The following is a 6,000-nucleotide window of genomic DNA, read 5'->3' as shown; positions in this document are numbered from 1 at the left end:
TTCCGTCTCAGGAAAGCCGACAGCAGTTGTCGTCAAGCGGAATTTTCGAGCTTTGGCCACGACGACTGCCTTCTTAGCACGAGAGCATAACCGAGCAATTGTATTGTTACCTTCCTTAGCCGGTACGCGGTGAACAACATCGATGTCAGCACTTGTGACAGGGCACCCGATTTCGTCACCGATTGCTTGCAAGATTGCAGTGCAGTCCTTATTTTTGGTACACGGAACCCCTTTTATCTCAACGTTATTGACACGTGAGTATTGCTCAGTCTCGCCAAGTCTTTTCGATAGTTGCTCAATTTCTTTTTTCAGTTCTTTGTTTTCCGATGTTAGACGCATCTGTTTCGTTTTCACGGCTTCACAAATGTCGTGAAACATACTAAAGCTCTCTTTCATTTCTTCCACGTCCTGACGAAGCAAGTCAACCTCACGTGCCAACTCTGCAATAGTAGTCTTCATCACAAATGCAATGTACAAATCTTGGCAGCAGCAAATGTGCGGAAAAAATAACGCGAAAAAACACACAAGACAACTAAACACTAACCTGCGGATTCAGAAGCGCACAGTTACGGAGTGGCCTTCTGGCACAGATACTCCTGCCTAGTCCAGACTATTTTCAAACTATTTTTTCCAAAGTTCCAAACTATTTTCTGGAAGCAAGGCCACGCTTGAACTGTGCGATAGTTTTCGCTGCACGGGAAGGATGACTATTCGCATGTATAGCATGAGATGTGTGCAAGCCGTGTCAAGCGAGTTCACACTCACTTCAAGCACAATCACTTCTGCTGTGTGTGGCGCTAGGGCTTCTTGTGCGACGCTGTAAATGGCGATAAAGGCAAGTTTCACCTACAGGAAAATATGCTAGTTCGAGTTTTCACTGCAAGTTTTTTACATTGTTTGGACACTTATGCACGTATGGGATGCAGAAACAGTAGCAAACTAAATACCTACGTATAAGCATGTAACTGATCATTGTGTGTCCGTATGGCTGGCTGAGCTTAGTTGTCTTAAAAAGGATTAAGAACAAATAAATCTGCTTCAGAGTCTTATTGATTATTTCATTTCCTCTGAATAATTCAGCAGTGCGTCTGTTTAGCTGTCTCAGCCAAATCTGACTTATGATACAGCATTGAGGACAATAAAAGTTGCTTCGGTGTTTTATTTCTAATTTGATTATGTTTAGCTTCCATCTGGCTATCTGTTGTCTTACGCATTAGGATAATAGGTTTTATCTGTTGTCTAATCCCCTGGATACCATGTAGAAGCACGACGTTAATAAAAACAATTCGTGAAACAATGTTCGTTGCAATCTATCCTCCCATGTATGGGAATAATTTCATGTAATGCATCTTTGGGAAGATTTTAAATTTCTTCCTGAACATATGATCCGATTCTGGCTCTTGCGTAACACGAAAAGTATAATATGCATTGACCAGTTTCAGCGCAGCGATGTGTACCATATGTGTGTTTACATGCATCCATTCAACCGACATGTCATATATCAACCAGTGCAGACAACTTTTTGTGGTAGAGATAACAAAGTAACCCTTCAAACATACTTCATTGTCTGTGGTATGAATTGGGCATCAATTGATGTGCTGTCATTGTGGTTTACACTCATAATATATGTGTAGACATTGCACGTGTTCAGTTGTGAACATAGCTGCGGCAAACAGCAGCTTACTATTCGACTTGGCATCCACGATATTGAGCACTGCTGGAGCAGCGAGCTTCTCGCTCCAGCAACAACCAGAATGGGTGAAATGCTAGCGTATTCAACCCTGAATGCTCTATTTCAAATTTACAGCACGCGCATGCAGATGACCATTGCAGCAGCAGCTTCTTACTTAAGTGATATAAACACAAGGCAAGGAGCGTCTATATAGCTTCAATAAAGCACATCTCTCCTGCACTCATACAAGAATTTGATTTGGTGAAAGATATGCATGCGCATGTGTACGAAAAGCTGGAAGGAAGTTTATTTGCTTTTAGTGCTGCATTTCATGTCTTCACATGCATTGTTGCAGCTGGTCATACCGGTGAAATCTAGCTCATGAAATTTCACTATCACGAAGCACAGCTCATTCACGAAGCCTAAGCAAGACAATTATATTGAACATACTGTGGTAATACTCATGTGGAATATTTACTATCATAGAGAATGCAAACTCAAAGCACATCCCTATTCGTTTTTAATTCACGAATGCTTTTGTCAGAAACGACAACTTGAAGCACTCCAACAAAAAAAAAAATAAACAGGCGACGAAAACATACGAGTCACAATTAACATTTTTAACAATGAAATATCAGCGCAACCGAGAATCAAAATAGAAAAGGGGACATAATAAATCACACCACGCAGCTAATCTACAGCTCGTACGCATTAACGGTCAAAAAGCGCGAAAATTCAGCTTTTTATATTTCGCGACTTGGTCACAATTTGGGCGAATACGCTTCGCCCGGCATGGACTTGGGACACACGGCTCGACATACACTCTAACCAAATGCAGCGCGTGACGTCCCGCTGTTTGCGTTTCGCTGGTTTCACCCCGTGCATACTCTCCATGGCGTGAACGTCGTGCGCTATGCACAGCAGTAATATTTACAACTGACTGGCGTAATCTACGAGTTATTGCCCCCTGTCGCAGTCACTGGTGCGATAACGTGGGTATCACAGACACAGGAGGGAGTAAACGGTAGAACGAGAAGCACTTCACGCTCAAGACAAAACGCCCGCACACGATGATGACGACCGCTTTGTATCACACACCATACAGATTCCAGTACTTGCAGCGGCGGCTGTTTCCCCGCAACGCCGAGTGCTCACAAACACCATAAAACACTATAAAAAAAGAACACCATAGCGATTGTCGTTACCTAAGAACACTGCACACAACACGCAAACAAGGAATATACTAAAAATCACCCTCAGAGAGCCCGACGACGCCGATGGATTGACGCGAACAGCGCAGGCGGCCATTTTGGTAGAAGTCCGTAAGCGTGGAAGAACCCGCTCTGTGATTTCTCCCGTGAGCGCTGCGTGGAGGCGGTCTACCGCGACGTCACGTCGATACGGCGAAACCATTGGCTGGATGGGGGCCCTTGATGACAAAAAGCCGCATTTTTCTTGAGTTGTATCCGAGGGTAGTTGTTTTTAAAACCTACATTTATTAGGCTGCGTGAGATTTTTTTCAAAATGCATTTAAGCTTTTTTCGTTTGGTTGTAATAACAGTTAGGCTATTTTTGGCACACTTTTTTGGCTTTGTTGCATTTTGCTCTGAGGCATTAGTGGGCGCGTATGATATTAAAAGTGCGCATATTAAAAGTGCACAAAAGCGTGCACATATTAAAAGATGCAGGGCCTTGCATTATGGCTAGCATTTAGAGTGGCTCATACTTACACAAAATGCACAGGTGACTGTCAGTTGACGGGTTATCTCATCTCGAAATGCGGTTTTCTGCGGTGTCTACATTCAAAAATATGCCGCAATTATCTTTACCACTCGAACCTGTCACATCGCCGACACCCATATTCAATTGACACGTCTAAACAAACTGACAGTACAACGTACTCTCGACTGACTTGGGACAGTTGTGATCTCGCGTTGTCGCTGACGCTCGTTCGGGCAGCCAGGAAAGGCGCAGAACCACGTCGTTGAATAGCCTTTGTTGGCGTTCTCGCGCACAATGAAGTTGCAACTGTTTTTTGGCGTGTTCTACACAGGTAATGCGTGCTTGCATACGTGACGAAAACAAGTTTGGACGCTTACAGACAAACACAGGAGAAGAAAAACCAGAACATCTCGCAAGTGCCAATCAACTACGCAGCTGTCACCCGTACACGCCATGGAACGGCGACAACAGCGGGCGCGGCAGTCGCGGTGCCCGTGGCCTTGCTGCGGCCGCGCGCGGCAGCCTTTGCGATGGCTGGTGCCGACAGCCCTCCTACGTATACCCCTATCAGCTGGGAAAAGGCGCTGCAGAGAAGTGAAGTATCTTGTTCCCTTGGCGCAGGCGAGGCGCCAAGATCAAGAGACATCGCCGGCACGTGTGCGGGCACAGGAGCCTAAGGACCGCTGTCTGCTGTCCTGAAGCGCCGCGGGTGCACGAGGCTTGGAGCTCGTAGTGGTGGTGAACGATGGCGGTGCAGTCCTTTCATCCGGCGGACTACGCTGTCCTTGTGGCTGTCCTGGGGCTGTCGTCGTTCATCGGCGTATTCTTCGCGTGGAAGGACCGCCGCAGCACCAACAACAGGGAGTTCCTCGTAGGAAATAGGCAGCTACAGGCAAGCAACCATTATCTTGTACCTGCGAGCGCGGGGGTAGAGAGAGAGAGAGAGAGAGAGAGAGAGAGAGAGAGAGAGAGAGAGAGAGAGAGAGCAAACTTTATTTAGAACCAAAGGCGGTTCAGACAACCCATTTACAGGTCGTCTTCAGTGAATTCTGCACTCAGCTCTAGTGCGTTTTTGATGTATTGCAGTAGAGCTAGCTGCTCCTCGAAAGTGGAGGCGAGAGTCAGCCAGGTTGGTCAATGGTATATGGCAGCTGCGTCGGTGTGTGTAAGTAAGGAATGCTCGGAATAGTGTACGGACATTCCCATAGGACATGTTGCTGATTAGGATATCCACCACAGTGTTTGCGGGCTGGTGGTTCTTGTGCTCTTCCTTTAGAGAAAAGATATCGTCTAGCTGTGGTGCATGTCGTGTTAGTCTGTACTTGTCTCAGTAATATTGATTGCTGCCTGTCTATGTTACGGTGAGCCGGAGGTAATTCTCTTCTGTTCAGTTTAAGGTCTCTTAGTGTATTGTTCATAATGCCACGACAATTGGACCTCTCCAGGGAGATGTTCGGTGCCCGGATTCTTAACTCACGGACGAGCGTGTCTGTCCGAACGTTGCCAAACATTTTCGCGTGGCCAGCTGGTGTCCAAATAATATCGTAGTAATAATATCGTAGTGATTATGACAGTGACTATTTAATAAATCTGCTGTATCTTTATTCATGTCGTTCAGTATATGACCGCGTCGCCCTCCCTCGCTTGCCTGTCGGTTCCTGAATGCCTGAGAGATAATTATTAACATCGGCTCACTCTAAATGGACGTCAGCGTAAGCGGAATTCTAGGCTGAACTGCAGCTGATTCGTTTCACGTAAACTCAGGGACTGCATATCGCTTTTCGCAAATTCCTCTCGATGCCGCTATTAAGTAGAGAACTGTAGTGTGTTGAGGCACCTAAGGGGGACGGTAGCGACCCACACAGGGAGCTTTATTGCCTGACCAAGTTATTCCAATAGAACCTACTTAGGAATGGACAGATTGCTACAAATGCCAGCATGTGAAAATTATGTAATGCAGACAGAGAAAGCTAGATGTGAATACTGCCATGAAGTTTTTCTACAGGAACTTTACGAAGTTGGAATGCGACCACAGGCAAATAAATGTACTCGAGATAACTTGATTCTTCTAACAGGCATTACAAATTCTTTTCTGCAGGTCCTACACGAATGTTTCGGGGAAGTTGGAACTGCAATAGACCGAACGCTATCCAATTTCGCTAAACTACAGTCTACTAATGATATTCCGTGGGACTGGGCCGTGGGACTGAAAAGCAAGCGATATATGGCATGGGAAGACAAACACATTCTGTTAATGGTGTTCGTTCTTGCTAAATTACGATTAGTATTTATTCTAGCTACAATCCCCCCGTGAACAAAAATGATAAGGTTAGGCATTTCGTCAAGTGTTGGTCTTCTCCTTCGCTGCTTTGGTTCCGTAGGTAGGCAATTTGAATTCAAACATTTCTTGCGGTGGTTGGAGCTACGCCTCTTCCGAAGCGTTATTCAAAAGACGCTTACATTTTAAGTGCTATCGAAGGATGAACCGCCATGGCGGAAACAAAAAGAGACAGATAAACATCAAAGAACAAACCTTCGGTTCAGAGAACTCTGATTGAACTTGTGACACATCCCTTGTCGCATACTGTATAATTTACTAGACTGAA

The 6,000-nt window shown here is 45.3% G+C and overlaps 1 pseudogene across 1 annotated transcript in view; it reads left to right on the top strand.

Moving 5' to 3' along the window:
• The first annotated feature begins 1,939 nt into the window (after positions 1-1,939).
• LOC144179572 (sodium-coupled monocarboxylate transporter 2-like) overlaps positions 1,940-6,000 on the top strand; it is a 94,327-nt pseudogene continuing 90,266 nt past the window's right edge. Inside the window, exon 1 of the transcript XR_013324285.1 lies at positions 1,940-4,286. The product of XR_013324285.1 is annotated as a sodium-coupled monocarboxylate transporter 2-like (transcript). The remainder of the gene's footprint in view (positions 4,287-6,000) is intronic.

This window comes from Haemaphysalis longicornis, unplaced genomic scaffold, assembly GCF_048455015.1.
Source record: "Haemaphysalis longicornis isolate Haplotype H1 unplaced genomic scaffold, Haemaphysalis longicornis Haplotype H1 scaffold_4, whole genome shotgun sequence".
NCBI classification, from domain to species: domain Eukaryota; kingdom Metazoa; phylum Arthropoda; class Arachnida; order Ixodida; family Ixodidae; genus Haemaphysalis; species Haemaphysalis longicornis.
This window is presented reverse-complemented; position numbering and strand designations above follow the sequence as displayed.